Source organism: Ambystoma mexicanum, chromosome 1q, assembly GCF_040938575.1.
Source record: "Ambystoma mexicanum isolate Mex_15411 chromosome 1q, UKY_AmexF1_1, whole genome shotgun sequence".
Lineage (NCBI taxonomy): Eukaryota > Metazoa > Chordata > Amphibia > Caudata > Ambystomatidae > Ambystoma > Ambystoma mexicanum.
Genome location: NC_090922.1, coordinates 1442602997 through 1442628467, shown reverse-complemented (window position 1 = coordinate 1442628467; position 25471 = coordinate 1442602997). Strand labels below are relative to the sequence as shown.

The following is a 25471-nucleotide window of genomic DNA, read 5'->3' as shown; positions in this document are numbered from 1 at the left end:
GACATCTGAGGAAAAACCTGTGAGGGCGATACGACACACAAAGCAAAGGAACTACTATGCTGTGGGAAGTGTTGACTCCTGGAACTTGGAGGCAAAGTACATAGCGCTGTTTGATTAAGCAACTAAGGTAAAAAGAGCTCAATCTTGGATTTCTGAGATGAAACCTTGAGTCTTGGAACTTATAGGGACATTTTCTTTTGAAAACACGACAGTACATAATCTTGGTATGTTAACTTGCTGCAGTGCCTGGGATATTTTTTAATAGGATGTGTGTGTGATTTGCTGGGTTTAATATGAAAATCTGAGTGCAAACGGATAGAATGATAATTAAATGTAGTAAAATAAAATATCTCCTTGATGTCTTTTTGTCAGAAAGGAAGATTAAATTTAGGACTAGCCCCTCTATGCCAATTTGGCAGAGAACTTTTATTAAGCACTGCGCAGTCGAACATTGCTGATAGACAATGTTCTGGCATCATCATCATCATCTTTATCCATATTCAAATCATCCTGTAATGTAAGTGGTCTTGTATATCGTCCGTCTGCCTACTGGAGGCCTCGCTGTTTCTTGCATCAGGAAAGAGGATTGCAGCAAGTTCAAACAGTTCAGACTATACCAGAGAAGATTGTTAATTTAAGGATATCCAACTATGATTTTCGACTGTCAGCCTAGCCAGGGTCATTAAGAGATCTTGGACAGCAGTTGGAATCCTAAAGAGATTTGACTTGGGATAAAGTTAATGACTCTAAAGCATCCTGCTTGCAACAATCTTTAACATTTGTATGAAGACACAGGCTCAAGTAATCTTGCAAAACCACTTGTGAATCCAAATCTGTGCTGTGAACATGGAGGTCAAACTCTGGCTAGAGGAGGACTTTTGAAAACCCTATACAATCTAAGATGGTCCTGTGTCCCCAGTGTGTTAAGGCGGTGGTAAAAGTGCAAAGGTGCACTGTAAGCAACTAGGTAGACATAACCCCATGCTCTCTCTTTCCTAGTCCCTCCTCTCTCGTTTAACTGGTTCTTTTCTCCTTAACAATTGGAGGATGTGTGAAAGTTACACAATTGGTTTACAAGCAAGTGGCACGTCAAAGTCTTGTTTTCCCACTTATTATTATTATTACTGTTCCCATAGATATCCTCTAATAATACATCATCTAGCCCTCACCAGTCTGTCCCAAAGTAGTCCTAATTTGTTTGTAGAGCCCATAACAGCCCCATGTGGCCCTCAGCAGACCTTTGTGTAGCTCTTAAGAGGCTCCTGATTACCCACACGAGCTTCATATAAACCCATAACCCCCACGTTGCTGCCCTTTGATTCCCAACTGGCTTCCACGGTTTACAGAATCTGTGAGGAGACCACTCCTCTTGGACCCCCACCACACAGACACAGACATGGACATGTCCTAAGCAGCTATAGACTCCAGCTTTGTCCTATCCACTGTTCAATATTCATGACGGTGACCTATTGATATCCACCATCCCTTTTTCATACTCATAAACCTAACCTCTTGGTCTTTGCATCTCACTTCACTGTTAAACTCCCACATCACATCTTCAGACCATGGCTACTTATTGGCTTACAACTATGAGAACACAACTCGGCAGTGAATTCTCCACATCACTACAACATCCTAATTTGACTGTCTTGTCCCTTCAAAACCGGGCCCCACCATTTTAATTTGTTCCATGATTTCGCTCATATTTCGTAAGCATTAGTAGTCAGTTCTGGATGCGAGCACAAAGTGGTTGCTCTGACATCAGGTGAGTAGGGTGTGAGTGTTGTGTGTTGGGTGTGTTAGTTATATTTCTGCATTGAGGATCAGAGGTCTAAGTGCTCTCACTTTTGTACCGCCACTCAGAAGACTGGTTTCTGCAATGGATTGACCTACTTAAGTCCTCTGAACGCTGCAGCTTGTAACTGTCACCTTTTGGCAGGCCAGGACAGATGCAGACCATGTCACAAGCCATTGGGACAGATTCTGGTGGAAGAGCGGTTTGTGTGGGAGCATGAATGAAGAACACAAGAAGGTAAATAAAAAGACCTCAGAGAAGAAAGATAAGCAGGCACAATGCCATAGAGAGTCTTGAAAACAAGAAAGAGAAAATTGAATTTGAGGCAAGAGTGAAAAGCAAGCCAACCAAGAGGCAATAAAGACCGAGAAATAGAATCACGAGGGGAAAGAAGATATAGGAGACAAATAGAGGCATTAAAGGCAGACTTAAGGCAAGACAATCGATAGGAAGGAAGACCAAAGAGAGTAGCAGAATAATAAAATAAACAAGAGAAAATAAGTGACAAAATCAAAAGATTAGTAGCATCAAACCTAAGCAAAGATTGAGATTTACAAATATTGAAAAGATGAGAGAGACAGGCACATGAAGTAATAGAAGAAGTCAAAATAGGAAGTTGTGACGGGGGAAACAAAACGAAGGGAGTAGGGGAAGGAATTGTATTAGCGGGAAAAAAGATAACTTCAGTTTTAATCATATTTAAAACAAGAATTAAAACAAGAAAGTGATCCGACATCCAGAGTTTGACATCTAAGAGACAAGAAGTAAGATTGTTATGAATGGAAGATGAAAGAAGGAGAAAAATACCAAAAAAGTTGGGTATCATCCGCGTAGAAATGATGGGATATGCCAAAGAACGAAATGATAGCAGCAAGCAGAGATGGATAGCTAGAGAAAAGAAAGGACCCCAACACAAAACCTTAAGAAACACTGTGATGAAGAGGTAGAGTATCAGAAGAGGATCCAACCTAAGATACCGAATACTTTTGGTCTGAAAGATATGAACAAAAGCAGGATGAAGCAGAACCAGAAAACCAAAAGAAGAGAGAGAAGATAAGAGTAGTGTGTGATCCATAGGGTCGAAAGCAGCCAATAAATCCAATGGAATCAGAAGAGAAGAGTGCTTGGAATATCACTATCTGGTCACGTGCTCCTTTCAGTCAGTTCCCCCCCTCCCTGCAAGGTTCTCCCCTGTAAGACGCTTCTCCGCTCCTGGCGTTCTGTCGATCCTAAGGCACTTAGTGCTCATATAGCCTCCAATTGTACCTCTGAGACCCTTATCACTAACCACACTTTCACAGTCATTGACGTCTGCCGCCAACTGCCTTGCTCCATTGAAATGTATTCAAGTCCGCAGACTACCGTCCCAGCCCTGGTTCACTGATCTACTAAAGAATGCTCGTCTCCAACTTAGACAAGCCGAACGTAAGTGGCGGATTAATTATAATCCGGCGCTTAGAGACCTATACAAGATCAGTCTCTCTACCTATCTAGCTAGTGTTAAACTTGCTAAATCAATGTTTTTTGCTCAGAAAATTGAAAATGCTTTACTTAAGCCGAAAGCTCTATTTTCTGTTGTTCACTCTCTTGCTTCCTCTGAATTGCTGACCTCTATGGTTAAGCCATCACAGGAATTGTGCGATGAACTTGCATCCTTTTTCACCACTAAAATTGATGTGATTAGATCAAACATTGCTAAATCTCTGACGATACTGCCTCCTGACACTACCAGCTTTGTTCCCCCCCCCCCCTATTGATTCTTTTCCCAGCTGGTCGACTTTCCCTCTGTTTACTGAGGTAGAAGTCCTGGCAGCTATATGAAAGATTAAATCTTCCTCCCCTGAGGATGCCATTCCTGCTATTATCATGAAAACGATCGCTCCTGACATTTTGCCTGAAATTACTGCGGCTATTAAGAACTCCTGCCAATCCGGACTGGTCCCCCCGGAATTGAAATATGCAAGGGTTATCCCTCTCCTCAAGAAGCCCTCTCTTGATCCCACTGTCCCTGCCAATTTCCACCCTATCTCTTTACTTCCATTCTTGGCTAAACTTCTGGAATCTCTGGTCACGCCTCTTCTGTCCTCCTTCTTGGAATCTTCTAATATTTTCAACCATGCACAGGCAGGTTTTAGGGCAGGGAGAGGGACGGAAAGTGTGCTTGTCTCAGTGCAAGACAATATGTCCAGACTAGTCGATGCGGGCGGAGTAGGGGCCCTGATCCTACTGGATTTGTCTGTCGCGTTTGACATGGTGGACCATCCTATCCTTCTATCACGTCTTGCACAGATTGGGATCTCCGGTCCTGTTCTTGCCTGGTTTACTTCTTTCCTTTCAGACCGTACTCAGACTCTCGCTATGCCTCCCTTTCTCTCTGCCCCTTGTGCCCTTACCTGTGGTGTCCCTCAGGGATCCTCTCTCTCCTCGATTTTGTTCAACATTTATATTTGGGCACTGGTTTGCCTTATTCTATCTTATGGACTTAACTGTTATTCCTACGCTGATGACACCCAAATCCTGATCCGACTTGATCAGGATCAATCTGGGGTCTCAGTTTGTCTTCATGACTGCCTTAAAGCAGTCGGTGCCTGGATGGACCAAAACTGGCTTAAGCTCAACGGCGACAGAACGGAAGTGATGCTGGTGTGCTGTCCCCCTAACCCTTCACTATGGACCCCCGCCTTTTGGCCTACATTGCTGGGTCCATTACCTTGTCCTGTCAACAAGGTAAAGAACTTGGGGGTTATTCTTTCTGCCTCCCTCTCTATGTCAAATCAGGTCTCGGCGGTCTGCCAGTCCGCCCATCATCAAATCAGGGTTTTAAAGAGGGTCCTGCCTATGATCCCGGAAGCCAGGCGCCCCCCCCCCCCCGTGGTGGCAGCGCTGGTCCTCTCACGGCTGGACTATTGTAATTCCCTGTACTTATCCCAACCACCTGGCCTGCTCCAACAGCTCCAACGTATGCAAAATCTGTCAGCCAGATTAGCCACTGACTCCCCCTATGGTGCCCATATTTCACCGGTGCTTCGCCGACTCCATTGGCTCCCTGTGGCACAGCGAGTCAAGTTTAAGTCATTATATATTGGCCACCGGGCAATCCATGGCTTAGGAGCGGAGTTCCTTCAATCCAAATTTTCCCAATATACTCCGGAACGTAACCTCCGCTCTTCTACAACCAACCTACTTACGGTCCCCAGGTTTAACCGGGAAAAACTTGGCGGCAGAGCCTTTTCTATTGCCTCGGCCAAGCTTTGGAACACTCTTCCATTATCACTCAAATCTTCTGCTAATCATCTGGCTTTCTGGAAAGCTCTGAAAACCACTCTGTTCTAGCTTTCTGCCTAAATTGTTTTCCCTTAGCTTGCAGCTTCCACACCAGCGCCATGATGCCTTTGGGCAACTGTGTGCTTTACAAGTGTATGTAACATAACATAACATAACATTGAGCAGAAAGCAAAGAGTCACAGACGGAAAGAAGATTAGTTTCCATAGAGCGAAAAGGAAAAAAAATCAGACTGGAAGGAAGGAAGAATAGAGTTATCAGTTAAAAAGGTAGTGACCTGGAAATGGACGTTTAAGTAGCTTGGAAATATAGAGAAGAGAAATAGGTCGAAAATTAGAACAAAGTGTATGATCTAGAGAAGGTTTCTTTAGAATAGGAAGAATGGAAGGGTGCTTAAATGAAGAAGGGAAGGTTGAAGTAAGCACAGAAGTATTGAAAATAATGATCTGATAACAGACCAGAGAAGGATAGACCTTAGGAATGAGTGGGGAAGGAATTGGTTCCGAGGGAGAAGCAGTAGGTTGGGCTCGAGGTAGCAAACAAAAGGTCTCAGAATTAGAGATCTGAGAAAAAGAAGTGATAACTGAAGTAGTATAGGAAGATTGAGAGAAGGATGTTGTTATGCTCACCTGGTATCCACGGGGACGCCACCCAGCCTTATGGACACTGGTATCCTTCTCTGCGGTTCCCAGATGTGGCAACTGGGGGAGGTTCTGCCTGTAATACAGGAGGGCTATGTTCAAGACTGGTCTACTGGGATAATTAGCCTCCCACCACCCTGTATGCCTTCAGCCCCTCTGGGGCCTCTCCTCACCTTATTGCTGATTCAGGTGTGCTCTCCGTCCTGCCTTCTTGGCAGGGGCGCGTTGTCCTTTGTGGGCGGATGCGATCTAGTTACTTCATTGATGCCGGCCCGTTTGAAGTCTTTCAGGTAGGCCTTATTGCTGTTGTATATTGTTGTTATTCCTGCATGCCTTTCTTGGTTTAATAATGTCTCTCTCTCTTCCTTGGATGTGCTGAAGTCCAGTGTGGTGCATTGGCTGAATCGGGTCTCGCCGGTAACTGATGGCGTGTAATGAGCGCTATGATGCGGTAAGTAGGCGCTATGCGCAGCGCAGTGATGCCTTGCCTTTGCTAACCTGTTTTCTTTTCTTTTCCCATAGATCGCGGTGTCACCCAGGGTGTGGAATTCCGAGGCGATGCTGGTCGAGGTGCGACCTGCTAGGTAAGCTTTTCGGCACAATTCGTTATGTTGTAATGTCTCTAATACCTTGTTTCTTTCCTTTTTGCAGATCCGTCGGTCCGGGAGACGTGCTGATCCTAGGAAGCTGTTCGCAAGGAGCTGTGGGCAGCTAAATATGAAAATTGCAGGTAAGATGCTGCTGCTAACAATATTCCTTTTGTCTCCTTACAGGTGCTGTTTCTCCGAGGTTCGCGGGTATAGCTGGACACGGTGAACGTCACGTTGCAGGATTGCAAAGTAACGCGAAGCGTGTTATCGAAGTCGGGTGTGGTTTAAATAGCTTCAAGAAAGTAGTCCAGGTAAAGTAGTTCCTAGGCTACCACACCCAGAACACTATACCGCATAGCTTGGTTCCTAGGAGCCAAGCTATGTGGATGCCTCCATGTTGGCTGGCAGCTTCAAAATAAAGTAGTTCCTCAAACACATGTCTTCACTGTGTATGAGCCTGGCGCCCAAGGCGCCAGGACTGGCTCCAAGTGGGCCTAGGCAGTGGATGCCTAGCTTTATTGGAGACCTGAGCCAAGACCTCTCCTGGCCCATGGGCTTGCCAGAGGGGTTTTTGGATGTGGGTCGTGACAGATGTAAGAGAGAGGTGAAGGCAAGTAAAATTGCAGCTCGAAGAGTGGCCACCTTTGAAGAGAAATAAGAAGCAAGATCAGAGTCACTTAGATTAGAGATAAGTGAATAGTCAAGAGGAGGGGGGAGAAAGAAGACAAGATAGTGTTTGAAACTAACGACTGGGATGAGTAGATTGGGCCGGCAAAAGATCTGAATAATCAACACATTTGGCTGAGAGAAGAACATCATATCATCATGCGTGAAATTAAGAAAAAGACCCATGATCTGTGTCAGAAAGGAACTGCGTCAGCGTTGCTTGAGACAGCAAAGGGCTCGCTGTATAAAACACCATTGTTGAGGTGGTTTCAGAAAGAGGGTGGTTTCCTTTCTACTTGCCCCAGAAAGGAGAGAATTGGCCCGTTTCCACTCTAGTGTCTGCCATACCACCAACCTAAGAATCACAAGCTACCAGCATGGAAATGAAGGAAGATCCCTTCTTGTGTATAGTGTGCAATAGTTGTATAATTAGTAGAGGATACAGTGAAAACTGGCATGGTCTACAAAGGCACATTAAAGTAGGGTGCTTCAGGGGTGTGTGGATAAAGGTCAGTAAAAGAGGGGCAGAAGGAAGGGTAACTGTACCCCCAGATATGATTGCTGACATTCCCCTTTGAAATTACCTTTGTGCAAAACACTATCACTATACAAACAGGTGACTTGGAATGACCTATCACATGTATCCTTCCATCTCCTTCACAAATTTCTTTCCCCTCTTTCCTATTTACCCCTACTCTTGTTTACTCTCCCTCCTTTTCTGTTCACACTGGCAGCACAAATGTGCAACTACCTGCCACAACATAATGTTAACACACATATGTTAACTTTTTCCATCCTTCCTCTTTCCCATTAGCTCCTTTCCTCTCTTGTCCCCTCTTTTATCCTTCCTCAGGTCATGTTGGTTGATGAGGAGGAAGGAGTGCTGTTCAAGTCATGGGGGGGGGACGTACATGGCAAGGGAAACGGATCAAAAGGTACAAGGGACAGGAAGATAAAAATAGAGTGGCAGGAAGGCAGGTGATTTGGGAGCAAGTGATCTACAAACAACTAAGGAAGCAGGGGAGCAGATTGCCTAGACTCGTGTTAAGTTGGGAGTGGAGAATGCACCACTCACCACCTGACCTGAGGCTGGATGATGTGTTCCCCCAATTTGCCCACCCGAACCCCTTCCCCATTGTTGGCTTTCCGCTCCATTTTATTGATCCCTTGCTGTCTGCTGCCCTCATGATGCACTTCCCCCAATAACATTGTAGGCTACTTTGACCCACTCAACAGAATTCTTCTCCATAACCAAGCTGCTCTTTGGCAGAAACAGCAAAATGGCTGCGCGGGCTCCTTTGAGCACCACTGCCTCACACCAAAACTGCGTTTTGCAACTACAAAAAGATGGCTGCACCATCTTGCCAAGCACATATTGGGCAGGATGGAACAAGGGGGCACACAGAAAAAGCCTGCCAGTGTGTTGCTTACATGTACAAAATAAGTGGAGTGAAAAAGCAACGCTGCTTGCCCCTTTTTAATCTCTCTATACACGGTAGCAGGCAGGTGCCCAGACTGCCTATTTTCCTGATGGTTTTCTTCATGTGCTTGTGTGCTTATTTGTAAAATCTGTTTGGGGAGGCTTTCTGTGCTTCCCCTGGAGTCTCTCCTCTTTACTAGTTCGATTTCTGTAGCCTCACCTTTCGCCTAGGATCTGACTGGCATCCTAGGTTGGGCGTTGGATGTCTAATTTCTGGCAAAGAAAAGTTCCAGTCCATCTCATTTCTTTTCTTGATTTCATTCCACTGTTTCTGGTCTGAGTTATATTAGCTGCTCCCAGGTGCATTCTTTGAGTTGCAGTTCTGAAAAATAAAGCGAGACTCTAGCTAGCGACAGTACTGGGAGGCGTCAGACAACCGAGGGGGGGGGGTGTTTACTGATATTAGCATTCATGGCAAATTTTGGACTGAGCCCCACCTTCACTGCTCCCTCCACATCTCTAGAACAAGGCTGGCTGTGGTGTGCACTCAGGTAGCCCCTTATCTCAGGACAGGAGGAGTTTGATATCCCACCTGACAGGGTTGGGTACCTGACCCTGCCACATAAAACGAAAGTTGGCTTTTGCCCGGTCTCCAAAGCCGACCCGACTTTCCCTTCTGCCATCTCTTTTTTCCCTGGACTTTATCACCCATGACTCACTACCTTAGGTTTCTCTTTGACAGTTACCTGAAACACTCAGTTCATCTTGGATATTACTAGCACAGCCAGGCTCAACCTCCGAAACCTTAGAAAAATCATCCAGCACCTCTCAACGAAAAGTCTAATCTCTACTCTAGTGCTAAAAAACTGGACTACTGTGCAAGCCTCTTCCTTTGCCTTGCCTCTTACTCCTTCTATCCCCTGTGCAAAGTTCCCCCATTTGTGACACTCCCTTTTCAATCTACCCGGTTCCTCTTCCACTAAGCTGGATGGTTCTCTGTGCAAAACCACTCTTTAAGCTTCTGCTACTCATCTTTAAACCGAACCATGGGCCTGCACATCTCACCCCCACTACCCAGCGGACTCCATCTCACTATACTTTGGTTGTCCAACCCCAGACTCAAGTGCCAGAAACAGGTTGGATTTTCAGGATGCCCCTCATTAATATTCATGAGATACATTTGCATAAATGATTATAAAGGTATGCACATGTTTTCACATGAATATTAATGAGGGATATCCTGAAAACCCATCAGGATTCCGGCTCTCAAGGGACAACCTGACTGTACTGTCATGCTCAGACTCTCCACTCTTCGTCTCTCAGCAACCTAGTAAATCCCTGCGTCTTCTCCTGCTTCTTTTCTTTAATTGACTCACTCTTCTGGAATGCTCTCCCCGCTACCTGACCTCAAATACATTTCATGCATAGCACTGTTCTAAATGAGAGACAAATTCCACATACTAGTGATCGAATGATCCTCTCAATCCACCCCAATCCTCCTTTCCCAGCTGTACGCCTAATCAACCTCTCTTGCTTTCATCTCACAGGATTACCCAATGTAAATTGTAATTATGTAAATACAGGCCCTAGGCTCTGAATGTGAGAATGTTTATTTTGTCTGCCTGTTCCTAGTCGATTTATATTACCTCTTCATTACCTAGTCTACCTCATCTATTCCAACATTGCTTCTTGTAAAGGCACCCTACCCAGGGACTACTTCCACATTCTGTTGTGTTCTGTTGCAATGCTTTTATAATGCATTCAATCACCACTGTAGTGGTCTCCAGGCGCCTGGCTTGCCTGATGTTACAGTATTGTGCCCCCTCCAGTGATATTCAGACCTTAGTCTGCAGCATAGAAGGAGCAGAGCAATGACAAGAAGTGGATGAAATGCCACAGAGTGGCAAAATAATGTTTTTTTGATTATCTGGGTGTGAGGGGATCCATTCAGGTGGAACATAGATCAAGATTGCAGAAAGCAAGATATATTCTAAACTGTTAGTATTTACTCTGTATGCCATTTCTATTCAAAGTGACATCCGTTCTTCAATAAATACAAATACACTTAGAGTTACAACTTGGTCAACAATCTAAAGTAGTTAAAGCTGTAAGAAAGGTAGATGGAGCACATTAGGGTGCACTATCCACCCTTGGTCTAATGCCTCCTATTCAGACATCGAAGTTTTGCACATCCCACCGTCCATAGGCTAGAAGCGCCCTGCAAACAAGTCTAGCCCTTTCACTACTCCCCTTAAAATGAACCTGGCTATGATTGCTGGTCACAGATCTTTATAAAGACCCATGCCAGTTGATTACAGGGGCATGGGTACACAGTTTCAATATCACTGTCAAAGCTCTCCTCTTACCCAGTAAGCCAAGAACCAACTGACCACAAACACTGCAAAGTAGCTGCTTCACGACGTGCAAGTGCTTAACACAGGACATTGTTCCAAGAAGCCTAGGAAATCTCCTTTCCACCTGTGAAAAACAGCAAACTTCAAGTACCCCTTAAACACACAGATTTTATTTTAGTTGCCAGATTGGAGGTCTCTTTCGGTGGCCTCTTCAGATAGTCATGAGTACTTGGAAGCTAAAGACCTTGAGTAGAGTATGGGTGCCCTATATAAATGCATTGTATCAAGCCAGTCAATCAATCTCTTCTTTTCCCTCCCACAGTCCTTCTATTAATAATTACCAAAAACTGTGGCTAAGACTTCAAATGTAACATTGAGCAACGCAGTCTTAAACATCAAACAGATGATGTCCAGGTGACATTCCAACAGTAGGTCTAATCGAAATAGGAGTTCATGTCCCCAACTTTACCATTCCGTGATATAGTCTGCTCTTTTCCTTGGTCTGTCTTTGTGAAGTTCAGTGCCTCAGTTTATTTTTCATGGGAGCCAGCCCTCAAACTCCGTTCCTACAACTGATGAGGTCCTTACTACTTCCAAAGTTGGCAATTTTAGGAGTAAACAGCTTCCATGACAAAATCTAGAAATAATTGTTTTGCAAAAACCCAAGATAGAATTTGCCTGCCATATATTTGTCAGACCCGAGGGGAGGGAAACGGAAAGCGTGTACCAGTGTGATTATGAGGAGATGAGGGGAAGGACTAGAAAAGCTGTTTAAGGAAAATGCCAGCACCATCCAGATTATTAAAACAGCTTCTGACGCTCCCCAACTGCAAGTCACATTGGAAGTGCTGTGCAATCTATGTTAGTGTTGGACTTCCTGCTCCTATTGTGGACTTTTTATGGCTTTTTGTGCACTTAATATGTCTTAAATAGGGCTGGTTTCAAGTGGTGGTGGTGTCTTTGATCTGGACATGGAAGTTGTTTGCTGTGTCAGTCCTGTGTTGTGTTTCCACCTGCACTCAGTGGAAGTGGTTTCAAGAACACAATCTTGCAGCGAAGTTATAATATAAAAATGCCACACTTGCTCACTATTTCCAGAGCTAGACCCTTTTTTCCATGCTGCACTATGTGTCGTCTTATATTGTTAAAAACATGTGTAGCAGAGTCCAGTTCAGAGGTTGATCTTATGTTATTTCGTGCAAGTGCCTAACCCTGAAGTCACCCTCTTTTAGAGAGGGTTGTAAATTACACAATTCCTCACTGTTCAGCAACTCCTTCTAGTGTAGGAACATGACGCGATGGACAAGACACATCCCAATGCAAATGTCCCCATTACACCCGTCGGCCACCATTCTTTAGAGAGAGTGGTCTTTTTCTACCAAGTTGCTTCTTGTATTTGAGTTAGAACAATTCTGGAGGCTCACTCATGGTATGTATCTATACTGCATGAAGGTAAATAAGTGGATTGACCTTTTAGATCTTTCATTTTCAGTAATCGGAGGAGAGGTCTGGCACCCAGGATAAAGACTGTTCTAATACAGCATTAAAGTTAGTGTTTCCACCCATCTGGATTTAGTCTGGACGTTAAAGTTGTGCCTGGTTCTCTGGTTGACAGGCAATAAATATGGAGTTTTCTCTCTCCCTTGGGACTGGAGTTCCCAGACTCAGAAGCCAGCATCACAGAAGGAGCTGTCTATGGGCTTTAACTCCTTAACTGCCAAGGGTCCCCCCCACCACCAGTGCCAAGGCCTTTTTTGGTGATTTCGGTATGTCGCCATTCTTTCCCTTGTAATGTTTTTGTTACATGAGATGTCTCGGTCAAATTTGGCCCCTTTTCTCCCCACATTTATGTGGTCATAACGTCACCAAGTAATCCTTGTGTGCTGTAGGGGGACGAGAGAAAATAACCAAAAAGGGAGAACATTTTGGGATTTTGCAGAAAATTCCAATAGAAAGATGTTCAATGGAGCCTGTGGTTTTTTCCTTGTAAGAGCTAGGAACAAATGGTTTGCTGTGCTGAATTCACACATTTTCCAGGCTTTCAATAACAGGTTGAGTGGAAACCAAAAACGCATATTTTTATATGGTTACGATCCGCTTTGTGAGAGGTAGGCGATTTTGCCCTTTTTTTTTCCCAGTAGAACATACGTGGATGGAATGGAAGAGGAGGGTAGGAAAGCTGAATGGGAAGACAGAAAGGCATACATTTCTGTAAAGTAGACACAATTACGAAGGGGTGATTGGCGCAGGTCAGGCAACAATTATGTAGGGAAAATGTCCATAGTTTGGGGAAAAACTGGAAAAATGACAGATAAAAAAGGTATGTGGTGGACATGGTTGGCCCGGTAAGGCAATGGCTTCTGTGAATTTTGAGAAAAGCAATGCTCCGCTACATTCCTCCCGACTCTTCCAGTTAGGAAATCACAAATTGTTCATAATGTTTCACAGAACAAGCAATACCACAAGCCAAACACTGAGCCATGGTAACAGGTTTTTTATGCTTACGGCCTAAACAGATGTACTTAGCATGCGTAAATAAGGAAAACAAATGTGGTGAGGAATGGCAAGCATCCATTTCTTGAAAGGGCACAGGCAGACCTTTTCAAGTGTAGGTGAGTTGTGCAGGTTACAAAAAAGTATAGTGCCTAAAGCAGCGACTAAATGTAGGCCACCTTTGGAAAATTAAAGGGTTGTGCGACAAAGTGCAGCAGTAAATGTATGAAAACCAAGCAAACACAACAAATGTTCTACCATGCCGCGTTCCCACAGGTGTCCCAACAAAAACGGTACCTCACATGTTTGGGTGCTCCTACCTGGGTGCAAAGGGAAAAGGCTAAACCACTGGTAACTCTTAAGTGTTTCGGCAGAGCAAATTTTGCTGGAATTTGCTCTTGTGGACAACCTACAGATTTGGTCCTGGGGTGTCGCAGCCCCCTTAGGGGTAAACAGGGAACCCCATGCATTTCCGAAAAGAAGATACCCGTGGGAATCCACAGAGGTCTGACTTGCGCGAATCACTCCAGAATTTATTCCCCACAATCCCTGGCAAAGTTCACAATTTGGCCAAAAACCAAACACGTTTTCAGACATTTCCCACTGCCATCCCACCAAAACATGCTGCCAACAACACATGTCCTACCTTCCCGCGTTCCCACAGGTGTCCCGACGAAAAAGGTACCTCACACGTGTGGGTGCATGTACCTGGGCGTAAACGGAAACGGCTAAACCATTGGTAACCCCAAGTCTTTCGGCAGAGCAGATTTTGCTCTTGTGGACAACCTACAGATTTGTTGCAGCCTAGGTTGTCGCAGCCTCCAAGGAAAACGGGGAACCCCATGCATTTCCGAAAGTAAGACATTTGTGGGAATTCACAGAAGTCTGACTTGAGCAAATCGCCTTTGAATTTATTTCCCACAAGCCCCGGCAAAGTCAAACATTTTGGAAAAAAACACAATTTTCAGACATTTCCCACCTTGAAACTATTGAAACACACCACCAACATCACATATCCTACCTTCCCACAGGTGTCCGGAAGAAAACAGTACCTCACGTGTGGGTGCACCTACCTGGGTGGGAAAGAAAAAGTGTTGATCATACACAAGTTAAACGGCAGCCACAGGGAGCCCCGGCAGGGTCCCCGTCCGTTCCCCGGGGGAAATTCTGTAATCCTGCCCAGCCAGAGCTCCAGGATGGTAGTGGTGATGTCCCTGGCCTTGGGCATCCGTCTCCCATGTGGGTCAACCACCCTCAAGCATAGCGGCAGTCCGAGGAAGCCTCGGCAGGGTCCCCGTCCTTTCCCGGAGGGAGAAGCTTTAATGCAAGCCAGCCACAGCTCCAGGAAGGTGGGTGGTGATTTTCCTGGCCTTGGGCGGCTGTCTTCCATGTGGGTTGACCATCCCAAATCCCAGCGACAGTTCCAGGGAGCTCCGGCAGGGTCCCAGAGAGAAAAGCTGTAACGCAAGCCAGCCAGAACTCCAGGATGGTCAGAGGTAATGCCTCCAGTCTTGGGTGCCTTGTCTCCCACGTGGGTCGGCCGTCCCCAAGTCCAGCGGCCGTTCTGGTAAGCCCCAGCCGGATCCCCATTCATCCCGGGAGGTGACATCTGTGCCCATCTGCCTGGGGGCGGGGGGTGGGCAAAACATTCTGCCCCATGCTTGGGGGGGTGGCTGTACCAAGATTTCTGGTGGCCCCCACCCCACATCAAATGGATGAGGGACATCTCATGTGCCCCTTTCTATGAGAGCTACATGAGGTGCCCTCCCATCCACTGGGGTGGGGGGAGGACTACCCCCCTTTTCATTCCATACAATCACTGGTGGTTAAGTGTTCCCCCACCCAAAGCACCTTTTTTTCTTTTTTGCCCCTTTCCTTTCTGTGCCCATCTGCCCCCAGGAAGGGGGGGGGCTGTACTAAGATTTTTGGTGGCCCTTCACCTGCACCCCAAATGGATGGGGGGGCATCTCATGTACCCCTTCCTAGGGGCAGAAATCTGCCCCCAGGCAGGGCTACATGAGTTGCCCCCCATCCACTTAGGGTGGGGGGGGGGAGAGGGCCAACCCTCTCATTATATATAATGACTGGTAGTGTAGTGTGCCCCCTCCCCACCCTGCTCCCACATTTCTTTTTATTGCCCCTTGTCTAGGGGCAGATGGGCACATTACTGTCCGACCCCGGGAGGGGGTACTTCACAAACCGATCCCTGGTGGTCTAGTGGCATTGCTGGGCGCCGATTGAGCAAACAGTGCCCCATCTGCGCCCAGCAATGCTTCAAATAAGGTGTCGTTGGAAAGGGGAGACTCTTCCGCTTTCCAACGACACCTCCCTCGATCTGAACGGCACAATAATGCTGCAGATCGAGGGAGAGGAAGGTGGACACTCACCTTCTCTTTTCACTGCGGCAGACGAAAATGGCTGCCCAGTGGAAATTACTTTGTTTCACGTCGGCATGCATTATGCACGTTGACGTGAAACTGAAGGAAATCCAACCCCCGGGCCGTGAGAAGGAACCTCCTCCTCACATAGCCCAGGGGTTGGATTTTAGTTTTGTGCGATAAAGAACTCTAATAGTAATGTCAAGGACAAGATACCTCATCCTTGGCACTTAAGGGGTTAAGGTGTTTGTCATTCCGAGCTGAGTAGGCTTCTTGATGTGTTCCTTGGAGTTGTGATTTACAGCCCTGTTGTCAGATAAGGGCTGTCTTTGGGCAGCAAATAATGGAAATGGTTCACTGAGCAGGTTCACCTTCAGTGACCCTTTCATGTTCACAACTCCAACTCTTCAGCCATATGCCTTGATTAGTCAAGGTTAACGGTCATTGAAAGTATGCACAGCTAAGGAAAAATTACTTTGGATAGGATGACATAGCGAGATAATATTTGAGTGATATTTCGTCTCTATTCCATTCTATTCTATTCAGATTTGTAACGTGACAAAGTGCACAAAAAGACATAAAACAGCCAACTGGACGATTACAAAGAAGCAGTAATTTCCAGCATCAAGCCATATAATGTCAGGAATTAAAAAAAACAGCTGGGTCTTGAACTTCTTATGAACCCGAAGTAAATTTGTTTTTAGAGCCGGAGATCACTAGGTAAGGAATTCCAGACCAACGTGGCTAGCTCTGGGAAAGGGCGGCCACTGCCTCTTACTCTCTTACTTCTGGGGCAGATCAAACACAGACCACATAGTTCTCCCAATCATTTGTTTTCCGTTAGGCTTCGCTTAAGGTAATGAGGTGCTGATCCAAATAGGCACTTATGCACCATAGTGTTGAGTTTAAATTGAATCTTGGATACTATAGGGAGCCAATGAGATCTCTCCTATGCTCTGAAATATGTTCTCTTCTTGTAACATTTTTGACCACACGAACTGCATCATTTTGTAATATTTGCAGTTTGTGTAGAGCATTTTTACTGGCGCCATGGAAAAGTGCATTACAGTAATCTACTCTAGGCATATTAATAGCCGTAACCAGGGTTTCACAGTTTTCTTCGGACCCATATGGCTTCACTAGTGTTAATAGCTTCAGGTGATACTTTGCTTTTTGTACCACACTATCAACATGCGTATCAGTACCTACCAAAGCTTCAAGCATGAACCCCAAGGTTTTCACCTTTATTTGGAAGAAAATATCATGCTTTTCAGTAAGAAAGCTAGAAAACCACGGATCCAACTTGGCTCTAGCTTGAGAAGAGCTAAATATAAGAAGCTCTCTTTTAAAGCTATTCAAACATAGCCAATTTGCAGGCATTCAGTTTTTCACTGACTTATATATGCTTTGGACCTTAATAGTGTCTGCTAAGTAATCACTTGAAAGCTCAATCAGGAGCTGGTTGATATCGCCCTAATTGGTAAACATAACCCCCAGTTCATCCAGACGATTACATAGGGGCTGTATATAATACTCCTACGTCCCGTCCCCTTTCCTCCATCCTGTATTGGTGCATTTTACGAGGGACGGGAACAGAACCTTTGTTCACCATAAAAAACACTTTCCCTTTAAATGTACAGGCACGTGGCGGCGCAGCCCCATGAGCATGGGTTCCTTAAACCCCTCCCACCGGCGCCACACCTGTCCTCTTTTCTGCATCGACAGGAGCGGACCGATTTCACCAGTGCTCCTGGGTGAGGCGTCAAGCCCTGTAATTCCATGCGCTTTCCCTAATCTTGCATTTTCTTTTCAATTTTTTCAGAGTTTGGGAACACCGTCCACTGGTGCCCTATTCTGTCCCCAGCGCATGTCGACCGCAACAGACTTCAGTAGGTGCCCATAATGCGATGGTTCCTTCCCCATCTCAGATATGCACGCGCTATTCCTCCGGTGCCCTGGCGAAGATCACAGATGGGAAGGTTGCTCGATGTGAGACTCAAAAACAGGCTTGAGCGGTGGCGAGAGTTGTTCTCCAGGACTCTGCCGGAGAGCATTACGGAATACGTAAGGAAGAAGACCAAGAAGGTAAGCATACTCTTCTCTAAAGAACCGTGCACAGGCGGCTCCTTCCTGTGTAAACCTGCTGTCGGGAGGGGCCAGTCGGACGTATGCACCGGCAGAATGGACACCGAGACACTTGCAGCTACTGGCTTAACGGCCTACGGGTCTATGTGCCCTTCTGGTTCCACCGCCGAGGAGCCCACAGACTCTGGTACCGGGACACATCCCGAGGGGCTTAGCTCTGTTACCGGACACATGCCCGAGGGGGCACCTGCATGCAGCGAAGACAGCACTAGCGGCCCCATGACAGAGGGCCAACAACCTACCAGGCTCACACCTGCGATGCTAGGCAGGGCAGGGCAGAGCCGATGCGACCAGGCATGCAGGCGAAGCCCAGGCCTGCGCCGACCACAGTCCCACATGCGGAAGGCACGGACAAGATTGCGGCCATGCCAGGCCCCCAAAGGCAGGAAATCATTCCGAACAGGACAGAAGCCCACCAACTGAATGATCCGCAGAGGCGCAAACCCATGGGTAGGGCAGACTGGGTTCCAATGACTCCGATCACCTGGACCACGTCATACCCGAACTTCACTGGAGCTCGGTACAATTAGGGCATGTACTCTCGGGGTGGCGGGGGGCATGCACCAGGTGTATTTGCCGCCAGCTAATGCGGGGGTTCATCAGGACACCCTTCCTCTGCTAGGGCTTTCCATGAGAGGATTGCGGGCCCAGCTGAATACCTAGGCATCCCTCAGCCACAGGAGGAGCAGCGTGAATCAGGGGTGTTGCTCAACTTTAAAGCGGAGTCCAAGTCCCGCATCCCACTGCAGAAAGATGTCGAGGCACTGGATAAAAAGGGTTGGATCAAACCACGCTCCACTCAGCCAGTGAACAAAAAGCTGGATGAAAAATTCAGGCAGGTGGAAGTAGATGCTATACTAATTGTCGGTACACCAGCAGCCATCATCAGTCATAGCAGCAACATCTATGAATGCCAAGCCTCAGGCTTTCTCCTTGAGCACTTCCTTATCAGCACTACTAGGTGAAGAGGAGAAAATGCTAGAGGCCTATGGTAAAAAGGTCTGTTCCAATGCGGGCCTGCATCTCAGACAGGCCAAGGCTGACGCAATCCTGTGGGTGGCCAATCAATAACTGTGGAGAGAAATTGCAGACTTTATTCCGGACATTCCAGCCGACAAGCAAGCATCGTTCAAGGCTGGGCTTGCGGAGGCAAAACTAGTCGCACAAGATATCATGGAGGCCACTGTGGCCACATAGATACCGCTAGTAGGGAAATCAGTGAGGCGACAGACATGAGGACGACGGCCTGGCTAAAGGCCACCAGGTTCAACCCGGATGTCCTGGATAGAATCCTAGACTTGCCCTTCGAGGGTGGCGATCTCTTCCGCTCCACTACGGACGAAGAGCTAGACAAAAAGAAAAGCAGTTTGCAGACGGCCAAATTCCTGGCCATTCTATGCAGGTCGGCAAGAAAAGCCTTCCTTCAGGGCCAATCCCGCTCAGATGAGGGGCAATCCTTCGGTGGATTCCGGGGGTTCCAGGACCGCAGAGCCAGGCAACCGGACAGGTCCCCAAGCCAGCATATGCAAAAACATCACAAGTTTGTGCACAAGGCTTTTTCCAGTCCCCCTCCCAGTCATCTACCTCAGACCCAAATAAACAATGACGGCTATTTTCAGATCCACAGCACCTCAGTCGGGGTCAGGCTGGCCCTGCACAGTCAAGCTTTGCGCATACGCTACTCAGACTCATCAGTGATCTCGGTAGTCTCCACAGGTTTCCGACTTCCCCTTGTACCTCCCTCCCACAGATTGGAACACCCTCACTACTAGCGTAGATTCGTTCCATCTTGGTGAGCGATGCGGTGGTCAGGGCTTTTACTCCTGCATCTTTGCCATTCAAAAGAAGAACCAGACGGGCCTACGAGTGGTTCTAGATCTTTTCGCCCTCAATCTGTACCTACCTTTGCAGAAGTTCAAAATGGTGACGTCAGCTAGCGTAGCCGAGACGCTGTGTGGGTGGGGGGACTGGACGTGCTCCCTGGATCTGAAAGAATCATATCTTCATGTCCCCATAGTGCAACCTCACCAGGCCTTCCTCAGGTTCTGTGTCATGGGCTTGTATTTTCAATATAAGGTGCTACCTTTTGGTCTGAATTCAGCTCCGACTAATGAACGCTGTGGGGGGCCTGCTCAGGATGGAGGGCCTGCATGTATACCCCTACCTCAACGACTGGTTAGTCAGAGGGATGTCTTCGGAGCAGGTGAAGTCCTCTGCGGACAGACTGATGACTACACTCTACAAGCTGGGTTTTACGATCAACTACCAGAAATCGCAGCTCTGCCTTACTCAAACACTGGTGTTCTTGGTCCTGCTGTGGGATCTGCAGAAGCAGAAGGTATTCCTTACGGGGGAGTAGGTGGCGGAAATTAAAGCTGGGAGTGCTAGCGGCATGTCTCCTAGCTATTGCGTACACCAGGCTGTGGATGAGGAGGCTGCAGCTGCATTTCGCGGCTTTCCGGGAACCAGGCCTCAGGGTGGCAGCGGTTGCCAATCACCATACCCCCTCACTTACGGTGTGATCTCAGATGGTGGTCCCAGCATGTGAACCTCAAGGTGGGCAGTCCATTTTGACTGCCTCCAATACAGCATACTTTGACCACAGACTCGTCTCGCCAGAGATGGGGTGCGACCCTGGGGGCACATGCTGTGCATGGGCTATGGTCTCAGACAACACAGCAAAATCGCATTGACTGGCTAGAATTGATGACCTTTTGGCTCGCACTCAATTCTTTCCTTCCAGTAATCCAGTGCAGTGTGTATTCATACAACTCTACCTGCATTTACTACCTAAACAAGCGGGGGGGCCCAGATCCCCATCTCTATGCCGGTTAGCCATAGACATCTGGGAGTGGGCGATTGCTCAAAGAATGTATAGATCCCAGCTGTCCACCTGCCGGGAGAATCCAACCTGGAGGCGGACAGGCTCTGTCGGTTGGGCTCCGACAATTGCGAGTGGCAGCTGCATTGGAGAGTGCTCCAGGAAATGTCCAACAAGTGGGGCCACCCAGTCATAGACCTGTTTGTGATGGAGAGCAGCCGGACTTGTCAGCAGTTTGTGTACCGACTTCGAGGATGCGCTTCAAATACCCTGGGACGGGATGTGGGCATATGCATTCCCCCCTCCCCCCACACTGCTCCTTCACAAGGTAGTGAGCTTCATCAGGCGATCCCAGCGGTTGTGTCTCATCCTCATTAGACCTCTGTGGCCTGCAAGGCACTCGTTCTCCGACCTTTGTCAGATGTCAGCCCAGCCACAAATGTGCCTCCTGCTCAGGAAGGGCCCTCTTCTGGCGAAGCAAGGGGGCACAGTCCTGCACCTGTCTCTGGAGAGGCTAGCCGCAGCAGCCTGGTATCTGAGCAGGTAACTCTTCAACATCTCCAGCTGTCTCGCGACAACCTGGAAATCATACAGGGAGCTAGGAATCTGTCCACACGCAAGCAGTACCAAAGCAAATGGACCAGGTTCTGCCTATGGTCCAAAGAAAATAGGGTGGCTCCACTGGCCTGCACACTGGACCAGTGGATCCTTCTCGGCCCACTAGGCCAGAGCACATAAATTATTTTTTTATGTGATTGCTGCCTGTGTATACTACACATTCTACCAAATGTCCACTTTAGTAAAACAAAATATGTGATTGTATACTGTAAGGCGCTATCTTTTCCTGATCAATTGTTAAATATCAACCAAGGAATCCAAAAAAAGCAAATAAATATTATGACTTGTCCATTTGTCATTTATTATAAATTGTCTGTGTGAGAAACCCAACTAGTCCCCAGGGCTTCGTTGTTCAGGTGGCTAGTGCAGGGAGAGTGTCCGAAGGTGAGACGTGGTATTCCCTCATTCCTTACCCCAATCCATCATACCCTCCCTCTTTGTTAATGGGATATTGTCATCCAAGTCCTGTCCTACCCCTTGACCTTCGCTCAGGAAAATGCAAGATAAAACATCTTAGACATCTAGGGAGACCAAACCCTTTCACAACCCTTGACACTATCCTTGTCCCTCAATCCTCACAACCGAGACGATATGTTGAAACCCACCGTTTTCCTACTAATTATCCCCCTCCAGTAAACAAATGAATTTAGAACCAACTCCCTGTTATTACTACTACCCAACAACCCAATAAAAGAAAGATGGAAAACATCATCCACTCACCTTAATATAACCTAACAAATCGCCACACCTAGTACTGAAACGAGAATGAGAATTATCCAAACCCACTCTCCCTTAGCCTTTATATGAGGTATTTTCAATCACACTCCTGAGACGAAGAAGATGCAACTAAGATGAATGAGGATTACCCATAGGTAAAGCATTGGGAAACAAGACAGGGCCTACTACTACTAAAACCTACCACTAGGCTGTCCAACTAATAGTCAGGCAAGGTCAGGCACTTTATCCCAACTGTCGACATGTTAATGACTTCAATTCAGCACTCCCACTAAGTCAATGCCTTTGTCTGGGATGCCCAAGGGAAGCCCTTATTTATATATTTTTATGACAAGTTATAATCTGGATGATAAACCCTTGTATAAAGCCCCTCTCTTTGAATTCCCCTGACCTCACTGAGTCAAGAAGTAGGTTTCTTTTGCAATTTAAAAGATTTATTGAAAATTAAACAATATATATATATATATCACACTTTTATGAATAAATTAATATTTGATAGCACACTTAGGCATATGACAGTGATCAACAATGGATAATATTACAATAGTACATTTATTTAATTACTTAGGAGTTAGTATAGAAAGGATAAGGTAGCTGAGAATGCTTTTATGATTTCAAGGAAATGCAATGATGAATAAAAATGCAGTACAGAAATAAACTGATAGGGTTTCACAAGAGATAATATGTTCACTTTTCCCCTTGCGGCAATTTTCTCCCCCCCTATGCAATATAAGGAGATGGAAGTAAAGCACACAGTTTTCAGGAATACAATCACAATACAATACGAATTTAAGTTCCCCCCCCAGCAGATTTAGAGCAACAGGGATGGTTTTAAAACACAGGCAAAAATACTTTAATGTGATTTGCAAGGGAGTGAAATATGCTAAAAATTATTTTAATTCCCTATAGGAGATTCAGGGTAGGTGATAGCTACTTAAGATTGGTTCAAGTCCACACTACCAATTATTCATGAGGGATTATTAGGTTGAAAACGAATTTTAGCAGTGCAAGCAAAAGCCGCTATTTTGACAGGTGAAGAAATTGGGCCAAATCGCAAATCGTGGCACTTTTTCTGAGTGCGTCGAGCACGATTATGGAAAAACTATAATGAATAGAAAGTCGGTTCTGGGTTCGTTGGAAAGCTTAGAATCTTAGCATTAAAATAAAAGTTATATCTCGTTCCTAGCACGTACGCTTCACAAGTTGCGAACGATTTTGTGGAGGTAGATTTCAGAAATAAGTTCAGTTTTCAGAATGACATGTGGCGTTTTTACAGATTTGAAGCCACAGGATGGACACAAAATTCTAAATGCAGTTCTAGACAAGTTGAAGGTATGGGATAAGATTACTTTAAACCAAGAGATGACTATGCACAGTTCTGGCTGGATACTTCGTCACGGATCGGGTCAGGAATGGGCCTGTGGTTCTCTCTCCGGACAGTCTCTAGCACCGGTTCCGTTCACAGCGTGGCCTCGGGTCTGGGTCCGGCACTGCACAGCGGTCTGGTCTGGGTCTCTCTCGGGTTCCGGATACAGCTCTGCTTACTGGGTCTGGATATGGTTCTGGATACAGCTCTGCTTTCTGGGTGTTTCTGGCACAGGGTTCTAGGCCAGAATCAAACAGCACAACCCGGCTGTTTAATAGTTTGGTTAGGTTGCTGGATTCGGAGGCCTCTGAAGGATTCAGCTAGTGGACTAGGCCTCTCTGCTTCAAGTTCTAGCTTGGTTCTGGATCTGGAGTAGTCCGTCTAAGTGCTCCGCAAGAAATCAGTTTGAAGTGGGAAGTGAATGTCCCTTCCTGGGTCTTAGTGGCTCTTTTTATGTCTTTTGAAAATGGGTGTGTGCGTGTGCATAACTAAGCCTGCTCCTCACAACTTATCATTGGCCAAGTCCTCCTCTCTCCCTTGATTGGGGGAACTGAGTTGTGAGTCATCATGATGCGGTATGTTCATGGGTCAAAGGATCCTCCCATTTGGTTTCACTTAGAAAAATCAATTTTACCCAAAACACATATTTCCCAGATACACAGTTTGTTGAAATTACATATACACATCATATATTACTTTGGGTAGGTCTCTGTTCCAACTCTGATGTTTCTAAGAGCTTGGTTTAAGAACTGACAACATTTTGTGCTTTTTGGTTGGTTTTCCAATATTGGACTTTTACCCAAATTTACACAGAGGTACACCCCCCTTCTGGGCATATTACAGTAATTTACTATGTCTCTAGCATAAATCCTGTGTCTGCAATATTAATAAATAGCGGGGTTCGGTCCCAGAACACCGTACAAAGTGGAGTTTGGTCTCAAATCGTGAGTGCATTTTTCAGATTAAGGATCCCCAAATTGTACATTCTTGTCAGCTTGAGAGAATATATATTATGAGTGATTTAATCAAAAATACATTTGGTGCAATATGAAATCCACAATCCAGTCTGGGTCTGCCCCCAGGAACTTGGTGAGTCAGAGATCACATGTTTCTCCTTCCCCCAGAGCAGTGTTGACAGTAAACACCCAAAATCAGCATATTCTATTCAGCAGAAAGAGTCTATTGTGTTGACTGAGGTGGGCAGACCAGGGGGCCACTCTGCATCTGGTTAACACGACCATGTGATCTCCTGGGCTGTTGCTGGGAAGGCTAAGTGTGAAGACTTACCATGAACAGAGGCCTCTTGAACTGTTAATTGAATCAGACTGCCTTCTGGGAACAGCTGGTGTTAAGAATTTTCATTAATCAGCAAGCCTTTGAAGTTCTAGCTAGCTCAGGATCCTTTTGAAACTCCTGAAATACAGTTCTCCTATCAGAGTTTAGATCGCTAGCGCCGGTTAGTGTCCAATGTGGTACTGCACCTATTTTTGGAAGCTGTCTTGAATTAATACATTACAAAAAGAAAGGATTTTAATTGATAGTATATGATCCTTGCTTGACATGGCATTGATGTGGATCTGCAGTAGAGTAAAGTAGAACACTCAACCAGAGTTGGATTTTTGTTTGGTGGTTTCGTGCCCATGATCTTAGCAATTTTTGACACTAATAAAAAACAGATTTTGAACAGAGCCATCTTTCTTTGCACTGGTGGGTGGCAGGTCAGGCGACCATTTTGGTGTGCTGTTAAGCGGCTTCACTTCAACACTACAGATAAGTCAATGCCTAGTCTGGGATGCTGAGGGAAACCCTTATTGATATATTTTTAGGTCCAGTTCATGTACTCTGGATGACAACCCTTATATAACACCCCTCTCTTAGAATCCTCCTGACCCCACTGAGCCAAGAAGTAGGTCTGTTTTGCAAATTTAAAAGGTTTATTTGAGAAATATAACCATATGTATCTATCACACTTTTATAATAAATTAATATTGGATATCACACTTAAAATATGACAGTGATCAACAATGGATAATGTTCTACTGGTAAACTGATTTGGTTACTTAGAAGTAGTATAGAGGATGAGGTAGCTGAAATGCTTTATGGTTTCAAGGAAATGCAAGGTGGAATAAATGCAGTACAGAAAATAAACTGATATGGTTTCACAAG

General features: G+C 46.0%; 1 protein-coding gene across 3 annotated transcripts in view; it reads left to right on the top strand.

Moving 5' to 3' along the window:
- The window catches only part of ERI3 (ERI1 exoribonuclease family member 3), a 2288738-nt gene that overhangs the window by 1518749 nt on the left and 744518 nt on the right, over positions 1–25471 (top strand). The gene's annotated exons all lie outside the window — the stretch shown is intronic.